Here is a 22,428-nt window from a genome sequence, read left to right on the forward strand (position 1 = left end):
AGCGTGAGGTGATAATTCCTGGAAGGAACTCTGACAATATCTCTGGCTAACTCCTGATCTAAACTTGAATCAGGCATACTCTAGCAGATTGGCTAAAGTAAAATCACTGATCAGAAATTTGGCCTTCCATCCACTGGAGAGTTTTATTGGCTTGATGTTAATGTGTAAAGATCATTTTTAGAGGAACATTATATAATCAACATTCCAAAGTTATTTAACATTCAGAGAACAAGAAAACATAGTCAACAGAGATCAAGTTAAGATGACAAAGGCATCAGAATTAGAAGACAAGAATTTGTGAACTAGCTATCTAACTATGTTTAAGCGCTTAAAAAATAACTATTCTCATATTTTAAAAAGTGAAAATCTCAACAGAGAAATATAAATATAACTATAAATAAAAAAGAGAAATATAAATATAAATAAAAAAGAACCAAATGAAAACTCTAAAATTTAAAAGCACATATTTGAAATCAAAATTTACTAAATGGGCAGAATAGAGATGGCAGAGAAAAAAGTTAGTTAAATTGAAGATAAATGGCTAGAAAATATAATCTGAAGAACAGAGGGAAAAAAAGGTTGAATAAATGAACAGACTCTGGGACATGAGGGATAATATTAAGTGGTCTAATACATATTTAATCAGACTCCCAGTATAGAGAGGAGAGATAAGGAAATACTTGTTAACTTACTAGCCAAAATGTCCCACATTTGGTGGGAGATAACTTATAAATTCAAGAACTCAGTGAATATCAGGCAGGGTTAATCAAAAGGAAATCAGTAAAACCATTCAAACCAAAACCAATCAAAATATTTTAAATAACCCAAAAATGTAATACATTGCATACAAAGAACAATGATGCAAAAACACCAAATGAGCACTTATATCACGTTAGACATGGCAAACACCAGAAGACAGCAGAACAGTATTGTTAAACTGCTGAAAGAAAACCTGTCAACCCAGAATTCATCACTCTTTACCAATCGCTACTCAACCTCTTAATTTTGAACTTAATTCTCTATTTACACTCACTCCGAATGATGTCATCTACTCTCATGGTTTTTAATGCCATCTCTTTACCAGAATTCACTAATGTATTTTTCTAACCAGACATGAACCACAGAATTTTATATCCTACTCCACATGTCTACTAGGATAACTAAAAGTTATCATAAACTCATTATGGCCCAAAGTAAACTCCTGCTCCTGCCCACCAAATTGCTATACCTATAACCTTCTCCATTTCAATGGATGGCAGGTTCGACGTACAGTTTGTCAAGAAATTATGTTGGCTTTACCGTCAAAGTCTTTCTGACTCTCACCATTTAAAACTTCCCACTACAACAACATGGGTCCAACAATCTGCATCTCTTACCTTTATTACTACTTTTACCTTGGCCCTGGCTACTTGCATAGCAGTCAAATGACTGTCATTACATTCCTCTTATTAAAACCTTAAAATTACCTTTAATCAGATTAAAATGTAAAAGCTGACAGGCAAACAGCAGATAATTACGCACACGAATGCTGGTTTAAAAAAACTGGGTAGATTTTGTAGGCTAGCTAACAGTAATGTACTCATGTTAGTGTTCTGGTTTTGAGATTGAACTACAGCTATGAGATTTCATCTTTGGGGGAAGCTGGGTAAGAGTACACTGAACTTTTTGAACTATTTTTATAACTTCAAGTATCTATTTCAAGTTAAAAATTTTTTTAAGGTTAATGGGCATAAAGCTTTGCACTGATAACAAAATTTTTTAAATCTATTTGTTCTAGTCTAATATTAAAAATGACTTGTTTATTTTTACTATAAATTTTAAATAATGTTAACAATGCATACTCATACTATTGTAACTCTCATTTCTAATTAACCTTAAAGGGGGAAAAAAACCCAGGAGGCTTCAAGGTCTTAAAACCACCACAACTCTTTTATTCTTTCCTTTGTTCCCTCAGTTTCAGAATCTCCTTTCTTTAAAAAGAATACTGCTAATAATAGGTCTTTGTATTGGTTTCCTTGTGTTTGGAAAGTTCTTCATTCAGATAGTAACATGCTAACTTTCTTACCTCTGTTGAGTAGAATTTGTTCAAACAGTACCTTCCAAATGACAGTTATGCTGACTTATCCTATTTCAGATTTGCACCTCAATGGCATTTAATAATTATTCTACTCTTTCCTTTTTTCCCCATAAAATGCATTCCTTTTATATGCCATATGAATTATTTATTATGTATAATTTGTTTTCTGTGTCTCCCTACCTCAACGTAAGTATTTCAATAGTGGAGGTGATACGTGATCATTTTGTTTATTGTTGTGGTTCCATTCCTGAAATAGTTCCTGGAAAAATAGTTTCTTCTCAAAATGAGAAGAAAGCATGAACAGATAGAATTTGTCTTCTCCCATATTGTTAATACATTTATCCTCGTGGTTTTGCTTTCAGAGGAATTTCTATTTACAAAACAGTTTTAATTTTCCTTAGTGTCAGATTTCTTTTGTGGATTTATATTTTGCTATTTTATCTTTATTTTTATTTTCCTTGCCTTGCCATTGCCTCTATTTATTTCATTCCATTTTTTATTTTAATTCATATTCCTATCCTTTCATTTTTACCTGTTCTCATATGATATTTTTTGGCTGCTGTTTTAAGAAGGAATGTCTCCTTATAACCTATTGAGAATGGAATTCTTTTCTTCCCCTTGATCCTTCAATAGATTATCAGGGATCTAAACATTATATATAAATTTTCCTATATTTTAGTTGGTAGTATGTTTATAAGTTCCCATAAAAGTGATTACTAATCTTCTGAATAGAGGACACCTTCCCATACTCAGGATTGCCAATAGGCATCAACTTACATACTCTTTGTGTCTGCTTCCTCTCCTCCTGGGTCCTGGTAGAACCTCTCTTTCTCAGATTCAACCAGATAACCAGCTCCTAACCCATGTCTCAGTGACTGGTAAGCATTTGAATAATGTTTGTCACCCGATTGATATGGTATAACAACACCTACCAAAAAAATCCCTAAAAAAAGCTTGATGTACTGAAAGTTTGCCACATGCCTGACATTGGACCATGTTTGTGTAACTTTCCAAATAACAACAATGTGAGAAAGGATTTTATGTTTGTAATTTTTTTAGTTATTTTATTTTTAAAGGAGCTTTAGATTACATAAATGTCACATCAAAAATATAGGGGATTCCTATGTACCCCACCCCCTCCCTCTTCCACACTTTCCCCCATTAACAACATCTTTTATTAGTGTGGTACATTTGTTACAATTGATGAAACACATATTGAAGCTACTAACCATAGACTATAGTTTGCACTATAGTTCACACCAAAAAACACACAATTTTATAGGTTTTGACAAAATGCATAATGGCCTGTATCCATCATTACAATGTCATACAGGACAATTCCAGTGTCCCCAAAGTACCCAATCTTACACCCATTCTTCCCTCTCCCTCTCCTCAGAACCTCTGGTGACCACTGCCTTTATATCAGTAATACATTTTCTTCCATTGCTAGAATAATCATAAGCATACCTAAGTCAGTAGTTTCATTCTTCCCTTATGTTTGTTCATTCCTTGAGCTGGAGGATTTGGGGATGGTGATGCCCACTGTATTTCTAATTGAGAGGGTCTTAGATCCTATGGGACAGATGGACGAATTTGTCTTGCTTGCAGTTGTGGATACTCTCTGTTTTTGGGGATGGCATTTTCCTTCATCATAATTTTGTTAATTGTCCTGGGGGAGTCCAATGAACTGGAGAGTAGGTGTTGCAATGCTTGTGAGATTCAGGGCTCAAATGCATATCAACAGATGAAAGATTTAAGACTCTGGTACATATATTTAGCAGGTATAGTGCTAATTACAGGTTCAAATAAAAGGGACAGAAAACCTATGTAGGGAAATTATAAAAGACTATAACTCTGCTACATTGTGGAGCATATATCCAAAGTAGGGTCCACTGACAGGGGGCTACATTCCTGAGATTGTCTGCTCTGCCTATAGTGTCTCAATGTTTCTAGAGCCCTCAGGAGTCCCACTACTTGAGGCACTGTTTACTGTGGCAGTCAATGAGATTCTGCTCCAATGTGCACAAGCATGACCGCTGACATGAGCTTCCAACTTACTTTCAAATCTCTTAGCCATAAAAACTCATTTGTATTTGATATTTCCACTTTTTGGTTAAGGTCTTTTTCCAAATGCATTGCTAGTTGGGCTTGCTTATAATCCCTCATGCCAGGAGGCTCATCCCTGGGAGTCATGTCCCATGGTAGTTAATTTAAGTACTGAGTTCAACTAAGAAAGTGGTCATATTTTAGCAACAAGGAGGTTTTCAGAAGGTAACTCTTAGGCAATATATTAAACTAGACTAAGTTTCAATTTCTAAAGAAAAGGGTCATTAAGTACAATCATCAATATCAAGGTCCTGTCATAGTGGTCTGTCCTCCTTTGCTAGGCACTGCCCATGTAGTGGGGGATTCTTGCTGCTCTATTAGAGAATGTACCAGGACTTCCCAGGATGGGAATCCAGTATTCTTTGGTTATTGTGTGGGTCTCCACCCACCAAGACAACATCCCATGACCACGTTTATATATTCATATGCCATAGAGGCATGCCCCATGTGTACCCCTCTCCACATGTCCCCCCATCACTGACACCCCACACCAATGATTTTCCCCTGCCACAGTTGTGATCCTTCTGCAGTCCAAAACCTCCCAAAAACAAGGCCATAAAAATAAATAAAAATGATAAAACAAAATAACAGATAAAGTGCAAAAAATAAGGAGAATAAAAAAATAAGAGTAAAAATTTAAAAACTAAAACAAGTTGAACATATAAAGATTACTAAATTTGACCAAATGCTCAGCAATTTCAAAATCAAAGATTAGAACCTAGGCTCTTCTGATTCATAAAGCAATGCTCTCAAATACTATGTTATTAATTTGCAGTGCACTAAATATATGCAGTGCTGTTATCAGAATGCTCAACTATCAGGACTCTATCTTTCCATTTCCTCTGGTAATACTTCTTAGGGAGGGTTTTACTGCCAGGATTCAATGGGGTCACTACCAGCCCCAATAGCTAAGTATCCAGTTATTTTCTACGAATTTTGATCTTTCAGAAAATGGAGTATAAGATTTTATAATGGAGGGACAAATCTTTGCTCAAAAAAACAGCAGTGAGTCATCATGCAGTGCTACAAAGTAGTGAGAAGTATGACATATATTCTAATTGGCAAAAACCTCAGGTTTCAGGAGGATAAAGGCTCTTATGTTTATTTAATGCAATCAGTTGGCATTGATATGAGTATGAGGAAAACTTTTCTGACACTAATAAAATATTTCCTTTAATTCTTAGGTGATGATGATACTTTGAGGTTCCATATTGTGTTTGTGTTGGTAGTATAGTTTAGGAAGAAGTTGAAATGGAAAATGACAAGAGGTACTGCCAGACATCAAGTTAATTACCAATTAGTAACTTTAATATGCGATTCTTTTAAGGAGCTAAGAGAAATCTTAAATAAACTGTTTAATTATTAGTAGATGGAAATAATTATAAAGAAAAAGATGGGCCCCTTCCAAGTATATTTTCTTGACTGAAAAGATAGTGATCAGAAAATATGTTTGCAGAAACAGAATATTAAAATTACTGGTTTTTTTTCTTAATGATGATGACAGTTATGTGTACATGGATGTTGAATTTCATTAGTTTACTTTTTAAGTATTTTTTAGAAACATGTCTTAAATATAATCTTTCCTTGCCACTTCCTTTGTGTAGAAAAGGAGAAATATAAGAAATATTATTTGAGTTGTTTCCAAAGACAATGAGTAATTATTTTGGATTTACTGGAGAAACATTCAAAAATGGATTTAAGAAATACATAGAGTATCCTGTTTGCATTTGACAGTATGTTTCAGGGAAAGCATATTTTATGATGTACAACTAATTTTGAAAAAATTGTAGTTTGAATTGTATTTTAGATTTTTAAAAAATCAAAGCTGACTCTTTATTCCTCCATATTTGTTTGTTTCCAAACAGAAAGAGAGGGGTAGAGAGGGAATGAAAATTTACTTTAATTGATTGAAACAGAAATCATCCTATTTGAAAAGAGTCCAATGTTTCTCTTTTAAAGATGAATCAATAAATATAGTAAATCTTTCATATTCAGTAACTAATAGTAATTTCTATTGCTATTGACAGTTGTGGAGTTCACTGTTAAATCTCACTTCAGAAAAGTCACAGATTTCATGTTGGTAGTGTTTTAAAACAATAAGCCCTATGTCATTCATGTCCACACTATTGGGAGGGAAAGAAAGCATAAAAGAGCAACTCAGTATTTATGGCACAGCGGGTGAAAACTGCTTGCATTGTAAATACACTTTGCTGATATATCTTTTCAGAGACATACTTTTTGCTGCCCCAAAAGAATCAGTTCCACTTGGTGTGCATTCTACCTTATATGTAAAAGCAGGCCAACATTCATGTATATGACAGTCTTCTGGGTATTTTGTCTTAAATACCAAAATGGGACTTATAGCCCAAGACATTTCCTTCCTTGTCAATGATATTTGTAGTTTATTCACAGAGGTGTGACAAAGCCTTTCATGATTTTTTCTTAGAAATGTAGCAGAAATAGAAATATCACAATAACATGTAGCACATAATTTTAAAGGAACTCTCAGGTGTAAATGGGAGCGTCTGTCTTGACAAATGGGAATAAGTACAAATAGTAAGAAAACAAAGGAAAGATCAAGAAAGGCATGAAAGACAAAAAAAAAAATGCTAGAGACATACAAATTCCATGTAATTGAATGTTATATTGTGGATTAAAGAATATAAAATTGCTTGCAAGTGATTAATTACTGCGTTTTCTTAGTTACATATGGGTTATGTGATTTTATATTATTTATGTGAAAGCAAATGAAATGACAGTGACCATTACCACTGCAATTAAAGAAGCAGAAAAGATTAGGAAAAAATAAGCCAGCAGCTAAAGAAATAAAATAAACAAAAAAGAAAAACATACATTTTCTCTTAACAGTATTTCTTCTCAGTATACATCATTTAAAACTAATATTAAGAGATTTTAAATATTTGGAAAATCAATCTATATTAGTCAGCCAAAGGGATGCAGATGCAAAATATTGGAAATTGTTGTTTTTTTTTTTTTTTATAAAGGGTATTTATTTGGGGTAGGAGCTTACAGATACCAGGCCATAAGCATAAGTTACTTCCCTCACCAAAGTCTATTTTCACTTGTTGGAGCAAGATGGCTGCCGACAGCTGGGAGGATTCAAGTTTCCTGGGTTCCTCCCTTCCAGGGTCTTGCTTCTCTCTGGGTTCAAGGTTGATTTCATCCTGGGGCTGGCTTCTCTTTCCTCTGTGGGCTTACTTCCCAGGGCTCCAGCTTAAGGCTTCAGCATCAAACTCCAACATCAAAATCCCCACATCAAAAACCCTCAAATCTTTCCTTTGCCATGCCTTTTATCTTTGAGTCCCTACCCACCAAAGGGTGGGGACTCAACACCCTACTGACACAAAATGTTTATGTAATTACTTAATCAAGTAAACTTATGAATCCAATATAATCTAATATGCCCAGAGGAAAAGATCAATTTATAAACATAATCCAATATTTCTTTTTGGAATTCATCAATAATATCAAACTGCTACACAGTCTTTACTATATTAACTTACCTTATAATATTTTGATTGATTTAATTTTGCATAAAAGTGCCACTTTAGGTAGTAAAATTTATCTTTTATTCTCATTTTCCTTTTTTGGGTATGGAACACAATAATATCAACAAATTTGGTAGAGCTTCCAAATCAAGAAAAGCTTATAGAGTTACCTTTGTATTTCACATTGAGCATCTAATAAAATTAAGTATACTTACCAGGCTACATCAGAATATATTTGCTGACTAATTTCTGAAGCATTGTTAACATTAATAAGTTATGTTAGGAGTTTATTACTGATTGTAAATACCTTAAGGATATTAGTAATATTAGCAGTGCATGGTTTAAATTTTGACAATACTATTTAACAGGAAAAAATAACCCATCATTATTCAGCTAATTACGATATAATAGTATTTTAGAGTAAATTTAATTATTCTAATCTCTTTTGTCTATGACCAATTATTTTTCTCACTACAATTTGTTTCAATTGTACAAAAATAGACATACCATATGTGACAGTTTGAAGTTCTTTTATGAATCCTCAAAAGAAAAGGTCATGTTTTCTAACTAATCCATTCCTGTGGGTGTGGCCTTTTTTAATTGGGCTAACTCAGTGAGGCGTGGCGCAAGCTGGGTTTCCACATTCTTGCTGGGCCTTACACAGAAGAAGAGACACAGGAAAAGGGAGTGCTGCCTTTTTGATCTGCCATGTGAGAGAAGGAGAGGACTCCAGGTTTGCCTGCAATTGAGAGGTCCAGGAGTCTGAAATAGCAGAGCAGGGAGGCACAGAAAAAGGCTCCCGAGGTGCTGGGCCCATGGAGCAGCTCAAGGCTGAAGAGACCAGCCATATGACTGATAACGCACAGCTGAACTTGGGCAGGGCAGAACGGCTGAGACTAAGAGAGAAGATCCTTAGGGAGACAAGTCCTATGTCTGGTCACTTACAGCTTTGCTCTGGGAGACATTGAGCCTGGAGGGGAAGAGGGACCTTGGCAGAAATCTGCCATCATGTTGCTTCACCATGTGACAGGAACCAGGATCACCATGAGCCGACTTTGGTGAGAAAGCATCTCTGCTGCTGCCTTTATTTGGGCATCTCACAGCCTCAGAACTGTAAGCTTATACCCTAAATAAAATTCCCATTATAAAAGGCAACCCATTTCTGGAACTTTGCATCAGCAGCCCTGTGGCACACTAAGACACCATATACTGTAATAGTCAGATTTCAGGGTGTTTTTGTCTAATGTTTAGTTTTAGCTGAAATAAAATATGGTTTCCCAAGGGAAATTTAACAGGTTAAATTTCATTTTACTGTATCTATCTTTATCGTACGAGCTCAGATGATTGTGATATCAATCTCTGAAACACTTGTAAAATTTCTGCAATATTACCCCAACACCCAAATACCTATTGTTTTTTTTTTTTTAATTTTGAGGTTCCAGAACCTTGTATGTGGAAAGCTGGCGTTCAACCACTGAGCCACATGGGCTCCCTGAGTTGGCTTTTTCATTTGTTTTCTTGTTGTTCGTTTATGTTCTTTTTAGGAGTCATTGGGAACTGAACCCAGGTCCTCCCATGTGGGAGGTGAGTACCCAACTGCTTGAACCACATCCACTCCCCCAAATACAATTTGATCATAACAGGTATTTAAAGGAAAATAATTTGCCTAATTATGAAAATCACATCAATTAGAGATTCTGTAATGTTCATTAAGTATCTATTAAATATCTGCTATTATTTTACCTTTACAGAGCTAAAAGCATCTATGGCTCATTTGTTATAATCTGAGAACTGTATTTTTTTGTTTTAAAGTTTATGTTTAACGAAATAGACATGGGAAGATGAATGATTTTAAAAATAATATTAGCTGGAAACAAAACTTAAATTCCAGTTTTAATGTAAAAATGCCAAAAATCGATGACTGTCATATGCAGAACTACAAAGTTAGTAAAAAAAAAATGTGGAATTGATTTATCTTTTCTGTATATGTCCCCATGCATAAAAATCTTGCTGAAGTTTAATTGAAGTTGAGAAAAACTAGCATCTGACAGAAGACTTTGTTCTTATTATAATGGTGATGAATTAAAAATTTCACTTATAGAATAAAAAAGCAGTATGTCTAGATAAAGAAAGGATTATTAAACTTATCTTTCTTTAGTTCCTGGCCTTGTAACCATTCAGTCATTCAATCAGTCTAATACTATAAGTTATTAAAACAGTTCCATTGTAAAGCAGTGATCAGCTTTTTAAAAATCCTTTTTATTTTCTGAAATGCAGTTTTAAGAGGAAAAGGATAGATAGTAACTAAGTTTTTATAGACAATGCTAATCTTTTCTACTCCCAAAATAGTTTGGTGAATTGGAACAGAATGATTTTATAAAGTAATTTAACTATTTGAGATATTTAGTTCAAAGTGCACACAAAGAATCTGAGTTACTTTTCAAACCAATTCAGAATTTTATAAATAATTTTTACTTTCAGACAGTAGCCACATAATTTAAAGCTAATTGTTAGAGATAATAAAGTAATTATAAATATTTTGAATATTGGTCTGCTTCATGTTCAATATTCTTTGAGGAAATTAAACTACTTTCTATCACAATGGGTCAAATCTTAAACTGGTCCTTAAATTATCTTATCATAAAAGATGCTAAAATGACATGGAAGGTTTGTTCTTTAACCTTGAGCAGAGTAGCTCTGAAATCCTTTCATAATAACATTTTAATAAAGGAAGTGAAATGACCTTATTAGGAGTTTTATCTTCACTTTTAAAGTACTTGAAATTTTACCTTCAGGCAAAAATAAATACTTAAGGAAAATGTAGATTCAAATATGATTTCATTGTGATGCAGCTTAATTAAAAATTGCCAAAAAATGGAAACAACCTCAATGTCCCTCAACTGGTAACTAGATAAACAAAGTAGGACATACTCATACAATGGACTACATTTCAATAGCCAAAACAGGCAAAGTATTGGTGCATGCAACCACATGGATGGATCTTAAATGCATAATTTTATATGGAAGAAGCCAAACCTAAAGGTACATATTTTGTGATTTGATTTATATGACAACTCTGGTAAAGGCAAAATTACAGGGAAAACAAAAAACAAAAAACATATCAGTGGCTGCCAAGACGGAAGAGTTGTTCATAAAACAGTAGTTAATAGGATATTTGGGGATGATCAAATTGTTCTGCACAAAACTATGATAATGGCTACATAACTCTTTGCATTTGTCAAAACCTCAAGAACTGTATACCACAATGAACTTTATGTTAATTAATAAAGATCAACCAGAGTGCAGGCAGCAATGATGGAATGCAGAACATGACAAATGAACCAAATTGTTTTACAATGAATTATTAATACAAAGCCAGCCTGAAAAGATGGGAAAGAAAAGGAGTTGACGTATGTAAATTTGGAAAACAATGTTTTGACTGGATGCTGTAAGGCTAAAGGCAAAAAAAAAGTGAAGGACAAACACTGTGTTCCTGTTGGTAAATTTGTTTCACCTAGGGATATGGGTTAGGGACTTTGAAACTACTTTATTTGTGTAATAAGAGAATAAGTGAATACATTATAGACAGGGAGAGTCAGGTTTCTCATGGTAGATAAGTAAGTTACAAATGAGTAAAAAAAGAGAAGACTAGAATGAACCCTGGAATGCTGAATTTGGAGTGGAGGTATCAATATAGACTCCTGTATTTATATTTTAAATATATATACAGATAAATCGAATAATAAAAATGTGTATACGTAGGTGTGTGTTTGTGTGCATGATGATGAGTATATATATATATTTATTTGCTGGCTCTATCTACAAAGAAGGGTAAGAAGTAGTGATGTCACAGTAGCAGTGGGCACATTCAGGCCCTAGATATTGATTTCTAAATACCATACTCCAACATAAAGGCCTAAAGCTGCAACAGGGAAAATATAAGATAAACCTGAAGCAATTTGTGATGTTGAAAGTGAGAAAGTGCTAAAAGGAAAGGGGGAGGGTGGTGGCAGTTGTGAAGGTCTGTTGTAAAAGTGCAGGTGCTGACCTTTAAGAGCGTTCAGTGACCTAAGTTGGAACAACTTGAGCAACAAAACAAGTATCAGTAGTATTGGATAATAATAAAAAGTAAATACCCATACATCCATATTGATACAAATAAATAGCTGAATGAATGAATATAATATTTCCTTACAGATGGATTCTCAAAAATAAACATAAAAAAGAACAGGGAATGGAACATCAATTACGAATGGTAAATTAGTGAGTGAATTTTTAAGCAGACACAGAATATTTGCATAGTTTCAAAGTATCTCCCTTAAAATCTTTTGGGCAAGCTGAGATTAATGGAAATTTTAGGTAATTTTCTAACCCCTTTGTCAATCTTAGACTTCAAGATTGACATATTAAACTCAATTTGTCACAATTGTATTTTACCCAAGAAATAGCTACATATATCTTCTGCATAAATTTAAATAATTATATAAATCTACATTGAATAAATATGACACTATAATTATGACCATGTTTCTGAGACTTTCTGTATATAAAACAATACAGCCGCTGGTGCATGTCTGGCAGTCCAATTTCTTAAAATATATTTTTCATATATTGGACTAACAGGAAAAAGCTGTTGGTATTCGAGAAATGTATCATTATAAAAGCTGGCACCCAATTTTTGGAGCAATTTCAATGATCATTACAGCATTAATTCCTATACGCTAGAAATAAGAAATGGTCCTTCTGGTCATAATAAGATACAATCTGTGGACACTACCTTTCTTGTTTTCTGTTTATTCCCTGAACTATTATTTCTTAACTCTGCATATTAAATGATTAACATCACACTAAGCTTGACATTCAAATAAATGCAGAGTAATTAAATCTTCAGTAAGTTTCCCAGATCATCAGTAAGTTCCAATACAAATCATGAACAGGCCACAGAAATGAGTTGATGAAAGTACCTGTAAATGTAATATCACTTGATGATTAGATAAAGAAGAGCAAGGAACTAGCTATTCCTTCCTGGATATTTTACAGAACCTAGTTAGAATTTGTGGAAACACTTGGTCAACTGCTGCTTGGATTATTTTGAGAGTTAGACAATGTGCTAGCAGAGACTAAACTATAGCTGAATGATGAGGGAAATAATTAGTATGTTGGACTGTGTTTAGTTAGGTTTTGAGGCTTTTGGGAAAGAAAATAGTGAAGTTAGACCAGAGTTGGATGTTTGAAAGCAAAAAGAAATGAAAATATGGCTTTGTTAATTCAGGCATTCTCTGCCTGTGGCTTCCAACCCAGGGTGACTGAGAGTCCACCCTCATAATTTGGAGCTTGGCAAGTCTGGAAAAGTCAACTTCTGCTTGCCAAGTTGAAGCTAGTATATGTGCCAGCATGGAGCCATCAGCCTTATTGGAGGATAGAGTTGATGACCCAGACATTCCTCTGCGGCTTTCATCAAGGGGGTGAACTTTCTAGCAAAGACCCTGTTGCAGGGTATGCTTACCCATCCTAGCTTAAAGGCTATGTCTAAACAATTTGTTGTGGCCATGGATTCAGGAGCATGAAATTGAGTAAAAGCAGATGGAGTGGAACATACTAAAATTAAGGAAAATATGCTAGCAATGAAACACTGATAGGCACCATCTGTGGAAATCTGTGAGCCTCCAAGTTTGCATCAAGGGAAGAGGGTTAAAGCAGTGGACCCACCAGAAGGAGCATCTTCCCCAGATATATTAGGGAAGGAAATCAGAAAGGAAAGTTCATCTCTTGAAGATAGAACTAAAAACTTTGGAACAGAAGTGGGGACTGCATGATTAGCTAATCAGAAAAGTTATTTCACTGCCAGGGTGGGGATTTCCTGCAATTACTATCTAGTAGGGTGACAACTGTGTCTTCAATAATTATTGAATGTTTCCCACTGTCCATTTTAAAATGAAAAATTACGTTATGGCAGTTCTTCTCCACAATTGTATGTTGTGTGTGTTAAATGCAAATGCCTTTTGTTTTAGCTCTGAATCTCTAGATGCTGAGTAGTAATTTAACCTGTCATAGAGTAATAGATGGCATCCAGCTATCATAGACACAGAGCAATATGCAATAAATGTGTGAGACTTTGGGGTGGACTCCCTTGTGGAAGACACATTTTCCATGTGGATTGAGTATAGATGTTATGTATTCAATGGCAGTATTATTGTACATACCATTGGTTGGTTTCCCATAATCCATTCCCAACTTCTTTCACCCTTGTGAATTCCCTCCCACTAAATGCTTACTTCATAAATCTCACTTGAAGTCAGGAAAAGACATATGCCAGCTTGTACAAAAAATAATTCATAATTTGCTGGTAGGAAATAGTAATAGGAAGAGAGCTGGTTGGCATCAGCCCTTCCCCCTCCTTCCTGCCTTGCAAATGTTAATCCTAGAACTATGGAAACAATCTGGAAACAAGTATCGGGCAAAACTCTCAACAAAGAATTAGATATATAATGGTTTTGATTGTGGTATTCTTCATTTCCTGGATGGTCATTCACGAAACAATCTACCTCTAGTCATTTTTAAATAAATAATAAATTATCTTGTGCTGTATAACTACTGGTACTTGTAGCTTAAAGCATTTTTAACTTTAAGTGCTAATAGATCATTAGCTCAGCTTTATCTCAATGTGTGGCATATGATTTGGAAAAACAGAGATTTACAGATTGTAATGTTAAAAAAGATTTCCTAGTAGAGTCAGTAGGTCATAGCATTCTGAGTATTCTTTGCTTATCTTTAAATAAGAATAGTTAAGGTAAACCTGGATGACATTTCTGGGGTGTAGTTCATAGGAACCTAGAGGCTGATTTCATAAATGTGTCATATCTAAAAAATACATTTGTCTTTGGAATTCATTGTAACAAAGGGCACAGTATGAATAGGATTGTCATAGTTGGGAGCTGATTGAAACAACATAATGGAATTTTTATAAACTAAAACCTGCAGCTTTAATGTATAGATAATTACTATTCAAGTATAACAGTATTATAAGATATATATAATTGGAGTTTTGAAAATTCCACAAATAAGATTTTCATTGCCAGCAATTAGGAGAGAAAAACTGCAAGTACTCTCCCCTCCCCCAAAGGAAACAAGTAAGAGTGATTTCTAAAATGTAGGAAGTTCCTTTTGAAGTGCCCTTCTATGGATGAAACAAATAAAAATGCTTAAAAGAGTAAAAGTGGAGCACCTAGAAAAAGTATGCTCAAAAGTAAGTTTTTAACCCTAAGTTTATGTATCAGACCCTGGAGATTTTAAGTTTCCATTTTTTTTTATGTTTGTTCAGAGTAAGGAAGAAATAAGATAAAGCCTTGAGTAAAGCCTTGAGTCTGCTTAAAGAAAGAGCTATGATAAGAAATTGCTCTATAAAGCTGATTTCCCAAAGGATTTAACCTGCAGCGAACCCACAACAGAAGGGATATCAAACTTCCACATGATACTCATGCTGTGTGAAGGAAAAAATAATCCTTTGGGAATTTGTAACCATAGTCTACTCTTCATATATATTTACTCCTCAATTTTACACTAATTTGGCACACAAAAAAGTAACTTTACAATGGAGAATCCTGGAAGATACGATTAAAGCCAAGTGATCATGGTTCATATTATCTGTAATGAACGTTGCCATCACTGTGCCCCTGAGAAACATTGAGAAGAGCACTTCAATCACACCTTGGGTACCCTTCTCGCTATGGCAGAAACTAATTCTAATGATAAGAAAACATCAGCCAAAAAAAAAAAAAAGTTCAAGGGACATTCTGCAAATATCTCACTAGTTCTCTTCAGAAGGTATGAAAGACAGAGACTGTTAATAGGTTAGAGTTAGTCAGGGGACATTACAACTAGATGAAACATGGGATCCTGGATCCTGGAACAGAAAATAAAAGTACCTTAGTAGAAAAACTGGTGAAATCCAAATAACTTCTGTACTTTAATAATATTATACCAAAATTAATTTCTTATGATAAATGGTCTGTGATTATACAAAATGTTAACATAAGGGGAAGCTGGATGACGGATATATGAGAAATCTCTCTTTTTGCAACTCTTACGTAAGTCTACAATTATCTCAAAATTAAAACTAAAAATACTGTTCATGCACATGAATATAGGTGATTTTGTCTGACATGCTAACTGCAATTTAATTTGAATAAACTCTTTTGGATTCTAATTTTCACTTGTGTTTTGCCATTTCTGAACATTTAAGAAGGATCCAAGATAAATTGGAATAGGAATTTTACCCTTTTCCACTCTAGTTGTAATTTTTGTCAGGATAATATATTACTGTGCTTTCCATTTTCTTCCCTCATTGCTAATATTGTCATGCACAGAGGACATCTGAAGTCCAATGTGTCAAGTTCCCCAAATGCTTCAAATCTGGAATATTAAAGAATAAGAATTGTGCTTCTTTGACCTTTTCATTATTCAAGATGCTGTTTGGATGACATTTGCACTTCCGTTGATTACATCCTACAAAACTTCACACTTTTAAAGGAGTAGACAAAAAAAGTTACTTGAATATTAATTTTGGCTTTTGCCAAATTATGTTACAAAGCCTTTTGGGGTTTCCTACAATTTTTATGGTCCTGAAACTATACAAATGTAGATATGAATATTAAAATTTTAAACAAATATTTGTAGCAAGAATTCAGTCTTAATATTTGAGTTTCAGAAATGTGTGTGAATTTTTTCTACAGGTATTGCTAGTAATTCACTAATATAACAGGTCATTAAAGTATTGCCTTGTCTTAGACACTACTATCTGCAATCTATGCCCAAATGATAGGTTTCTAATTGTTAAGTCATGTGATTGGTATTTAACCAGCTCCTCAAATATATGTTAGAAAAGGTCACTTGTAAGAACTGACAAAGAATATTTATAACAAGTTCAGTTGAGATGAGTCATAAATTTAGAAAATTGAAGTGCAGAGAACATGTCTTGTATTGCAAATACTCTAACTTGGATCCCTGTATCAATCCAAGTGAGATGCAAGCTGTATATCTTTTTTACTAGTTTATTTAAATAAATGCATTGACTATATAAAATATTATATATTATAAATATATAATATAATATATATTGAATAACATATGTAATAGTAAGCACTATTATAGGTACTGTGGTTTGATGCTCATAGTAAAGATGTTACTTGCCATCTTAGAGTTTATAATTTTGGAGGGATAAAAATTATACAAAAAGTTACAAATATGATGAAAGCTGGTATAGGGGGAAGTATATCAGTCTCTAGGAAAGCAAATGATAGGTAATGAACTTAGCTTAGCAACTCAAAGAAAGCTTTCTAGTACCAATGGCATCACAATATTTTTGTATATGTAATGATGTTACAGAACATAATGAGCCTGCTTTATAAGGCTACCCATTGTAATAGATTATGTTGTCTATTTGCAACAAATATGAAGTTTAGTCATATATTAACTATTACTCATTACTAGGTCAATTTCATTGTCCCCATTGTACTCCAATTTTTTATTGTTTATATTGCATTTTATTTTATGTATGCCTGGAATCAGACTTTTCTTTCTGGAATAAATTATTTTATCAATAACTTCTTTCACTGATTTATTCATTTGTAGAGGTTTCATTGATGGAGGAAAAAATATCCTTCATTGAATAAGGTTCACCAATCGGTTTTTAATCTATTATCCCACAGCTCAAATCAGTCCTTCTGATGGAACTACAAACTTGTAACACTTATTTTTTAGAAAATATTCTGTAATCTTAGAGGGTATAAATTTTTTTTACCACCCAACCCCTCGTAGTTTTTTGTATGCTGTCTGCTCTCTGTGTCCATTTGCTGTGCGTTCTTCTGTGTCTATATTTATTTTTTATTTATTTCCCCACTTCCCCTTGTGGCTTGCTTGCTGTCTGCTCTCTGTGTCTGTTTGCTGCTTTCTTCTGCGTGTTTTGCTTGTCTCCCTTTTCATTGCATCACCTTGCTAAGTTGGCTCTCCATGTTGCCTGCGGGACGGCAGCACTCCATCGCACTTGTGAGCCGGGCGGCACTCCGCGGTGCCCCAGCCTGCGGGTCTCTGCAGCTTATGGGCGAGCCTGCCTTCAGAAGGAGGGACGTGAACCCAGGGCCTCCCATATGGTAGACAGGAGCCCAACTGATTGAGTCACAGCTACTTCCCGGAGCATATACATTTTAAAGCGGGTTAAGCTAATGATGAAGAGATCCAAAAAAATATCTCTAATAAAGAGAAAAGCTAATTCCAGTCTGGCAGCATGCAGTACTTTGGATCATTTGTTAACTAATCTAATTTCAAATTATCTCAGCTCAACTAAAGTTCATCGAAACAAAACTTATAAAGTCACTTATTCATTCATTCATTCATTCATTCATTTAACAAATATTTATTAAGTCCTCCTTATGCACCAGATATATTTTAGGTAAACAAACAAAAAACCTTGGCCATTGCAAAACTCATAGACTAATGACAGTATTTTTCAAAAGTAACAAAGCTTCTAGTCTGTCAAGAAATGATTGAGAGCTATGGATAAAATAAGGCAGGAAAGGGAACTATAATGTGTGTGTGCTTTTTGTGGAGTTTGCAATATTCCATTGGGTGATGAGATAGAAAAAGTGTCAATGAAAAAGACACTTATAAAAAGGCTTGAAAGAGGGGAATTTTTTTTACAACTTTCTTTTAAATCTCAATTACAGAATAATTCAGAAATATAAAAAACACATACAAGTGTACATTATCTACTGTATTATTTACTTATACATTATTTTCAAAACACTAAAGTTTGACAAACTGAGAAATTACATTCCTTTCCAGTATACTCTTTTTAGAAGAAAAGAGGGGAAATCCATTTATCATCCTCATGAATTTTTTATGCTTTTTACATGTGTGTGTGTGTGTGTGTGTGTGTGTATATATATATATATATATATATATATATATACACATATTTTTCCTAGGTAATATACAGTAGCTCTTTGCATATCTTTTATATCATAGTGTTAAAATTATGAGGTTTAATTTTGATAGTAAGATTTCTAAAAATCTGTATCTTTCACTTAGTTGACCAAAACCAAGTTGAACAATAAACATGAAATTTTAATCTTCTATGTAGCAATCAGATACTAACCATAAGTTAAAATTAGAATCTTTGGTTTTGAAAATACAATTTTAAACATAAGATTGTAAAACTGTATGTATCTTTAATAAATTTGACTGTAAAAGAATATTCAGTATACCTTTTTACTTCATCTCTAAATGAAAGGATGCATTGTAGAATTTATTCTTATAACACTTTTAGTGCAAAAAGTTAGGAAAGATGCAGGAAGAGAAAAAAATAAAAGTGTGTGAAAAATATATCTTTTACCAAACAAAGCATAATTTGCATTTTAGGAAGACAAGATAAAATTACACAGGCCTTCCTTGAATTTTATTTAATGGAACAAATTTAGACTAAACCCTATTTATTTTGTGCAAATCTAAGGATAACACTTTCACCTCTATTTTGGGTAATCATCTTTTATTGTAGTTCACTTGCCATCCAAGGCTATAGACATTCTACTCTCTGGAAGCATTTGTAGGTATATAGGGGTCAAAATTTGTCAGGTTAGCTTCTGAATGTAATGTTAGCTTTAACCATTAATGTGTCTTCTGGCCTTTGTGATAACATGCTCTATTGGCAGGCTAAGTGGCATCTAGAGAAAAAACATGTCAGTTTACAGTTTCGGAAAATGTATTCCAAGTGCTATCTTACCTCCCTGTCGGCACCATTGTTAAGGTTCTGTCTGCAAACCAATTACATATCAGCCAGCTTTTAATTTTCCATCATCGGAAGGCATATTTAATTCCAATATCAAGTGTACAAAATCCTTTGTTTTAGTTAGACCAGTTAATGTTGCCACTGAAATTTGAACCTGGGTTTTGTTTCCACTTCCAAAATATTAATTTGCTTCAAGAATGTTATAAATTTAGTCCATAAGTGTGAATGATTTTAATTAATGTAATCATATTCTACAACTGCAGCTGGTTTAATATGTCCTTTATTTTTTCCATTTGAAAATACAGTTTGTTTATACATTTGGAGATGTTTACATACTCTCTTTCAAGCTCAACTGCAAGTTTATTATAGTGCTCAAGCCAATCCTCCTTGGTGCAGTTGAGGAGCTTGACCTTACCCTAATGGCTTCAATTGTAAATACTTCTCTTCTTCTTCCCATTCTTCTTCTCTTGCTCCTTCTTTTATAAATGACTGCAACTGCAGAAATATATATATTTTAATTGCAGTCTAGTTCTCTCAGATGGCTTGATTGAATACGTCATGGTTAATTTTCCCTATTTTCTTCTAAAAAGAGTATACTGAAGAGGAATATAATTTCCCAATTTGTCAAACTTTAGTGTTTTGAAAATAATGTATAAGTAAATAATGCAGTATACAAGTAGAAATAATATTAATATAAATAAAAATAGGTCATGAAGAGAGTTCAAATTTGTGGTACTTCATAAAGAACTTTTACTTACCATCTCTTATTTTTATCTTCTTGATAATAAAATAATGTTTGTATGGGGTCTGTCTTATTATGTGATCTGATATAATGTTTGTATGGGGACTGTCTTATTATGCGATCTGATATATTGTCAAAGTAAAGCACAGAATAGTTAATTGATCTTCAATAGGGGTCATGCTGTTTTTTCTCTTTTCCAACTTATTACATGTAGCAGGCAACTTGTTTTGTCTGACAATTTGCTAATCCTCAATTTTTCTTCTAGGTGTACTTTTCACACCTTTTTTATGGTAACTGCTTTTTTCGTTCCACTTAGATCTTTCATATTTTCACATGGCACTACCTTATTAATCACTATCAATGTATCCATAGGTGAGCATCAACCCAAACCAGGCAAATCAGAATTCTTTCTTATGAGTTATCACCAAGTAATTGGGAAAGGGTCACTCACTCATCATAAAGGGTTGCTTTGGGATTGAGAAATGGATATTTTCTCCAGCCACGATTCCCACAGTGAAGCTAGCCTACCGTGAGTCTGAGTGAAGCGAACACTCATGGGGAAAAGGGACAAGAAACAGAGATTCCTAGTTCTGATCAAGTCCCTGGTTCTAATCGTTCCTTAATCCCAGTTTCTTCCCTGCCCTTTCCACTGTTTGATAATTTCACCCCCAGTCTCGTTTCAATAAATTCATATTTTTGCCTTAACTTGCTCCAGTTTGGTTACAGACTTCTGCAACAAAAAGTGTCTTGACTTATATGCCATATAATGAGTAAGTTTTTAGTGTTTAGGGCATACATTTATTTTTCTCTATTGGATTCTTAGCCATGCCTTTTTAATAATTGTTTTTAGTGAATAATCTTGGGCTAACAATATACTTCCTTTACTTATCAGACATATGTTTATCCAATATTGTACCTCTTCACACTTTCAATATGATACTGCACACTTAACCACCATTCACTTCAGACATGTAGTAATTTTACTATAGATCAAGTCCCTTCACTTGCCTGCAACATTTTTATGGGACTATTGTCATAACTTTTATTTTGACAATCATAATGAACTCCATAGCTTCTAGCTGCACTGTGGGTAGCAAATTCCTTACCTTACATTTCTTCCAATAGCTGACTTCCATATCCCAATTATCATTTGCTAGTTATGTGAGAATTAAATAGAATGGATGATCTATCAGTGATTGATTTAGGTTTGGTGGGCATTTTGATTTGAGCTAAAGCAAAAGCTGTTGGAATTACAAGGTTGGGTAACAATATCTGACGATGAAATGATCAGCGGAACCACAGTCTCTTAATTCTCTACTTTGTCCAATGTGACCCCTCAACATTGGCAAAAAAAGAATAGAGCAGTTCTATAGCCATTATTACAGAAGCTGAGTCAGCTCTGTCAACATTTAATTATGAAGGGTGGTCTCAACTACAACAAAATATTTGTAGCATTCCAATATATGACTTATTTTAGTGAAAATAATTTATGGCCACAGAAGGGGAAAAATACTGACCCACACAATCCAGTTGGAAGTTTCCTTGGCAGACAGGTGAGAATTAAGAAAGGAAACTCATGTTTTTCATAAGACTTTTTAAATGTTCTCTGTCAAGGACAATGTTTCCACCAATAACCTTTACCAACACCTATAATAAAACATCTTGATTCTCCATAAATTTATAAATCATAATTTTTATCAGTTTGCATATTTTTAATTTAGTTTCTTATCTTTTTCAAATTGCCATAAAACTTATAGGGTCAACAGCCATACTTGATCATTATAGGCTCAGCATTTACCATGGTGGGCACCTCAGTAAAGATTTGATTGATGTTGAGCCAAGGACAGCCCAGTAAGAAATAACAGAATCAACCTAGATTTGGTCACAAGACTCCAGATTCAGAGTCTTTCCCAACAACATACATATCTCCCTTTTGGATCTGTAGGATGAAGACATGAGAAGAAATAGTTACTCTATGTTTCCTTAAAAATTTTCATTTTGTGTGTGTATGTGTATGTTTGGTTTTTAATGTTCATCATAATTAATTTGATACTGAATGTACACATGAGTTCTTCTGGATCAGAGACAGATTTATTATTAAAAACCTCACAGTAAGAGTCAGCCCTCCTTTACCCTAATCTTTAGGCCTAGAGTGATACAATGAGAGCAAGGTAACTGTGCTTCCTGAGTAGTTAGATAATCTGTATGGGAG

The sequence above is a fragment of the Dasypus novemcinctus genome, chromosome 5 (assembly GCF_030445035.2).
Source record: "Dasypus novemcinctus isolate mDasNov1 chromosome 5, mDasNov1.1.hap2, whole genome shotgun sequence".
NCBI lineage: Eukaryota > Metazoa > Chordata > Mammalia > Cingulata > Dasypodidae > Dasypus > Dasypus novemcinctus.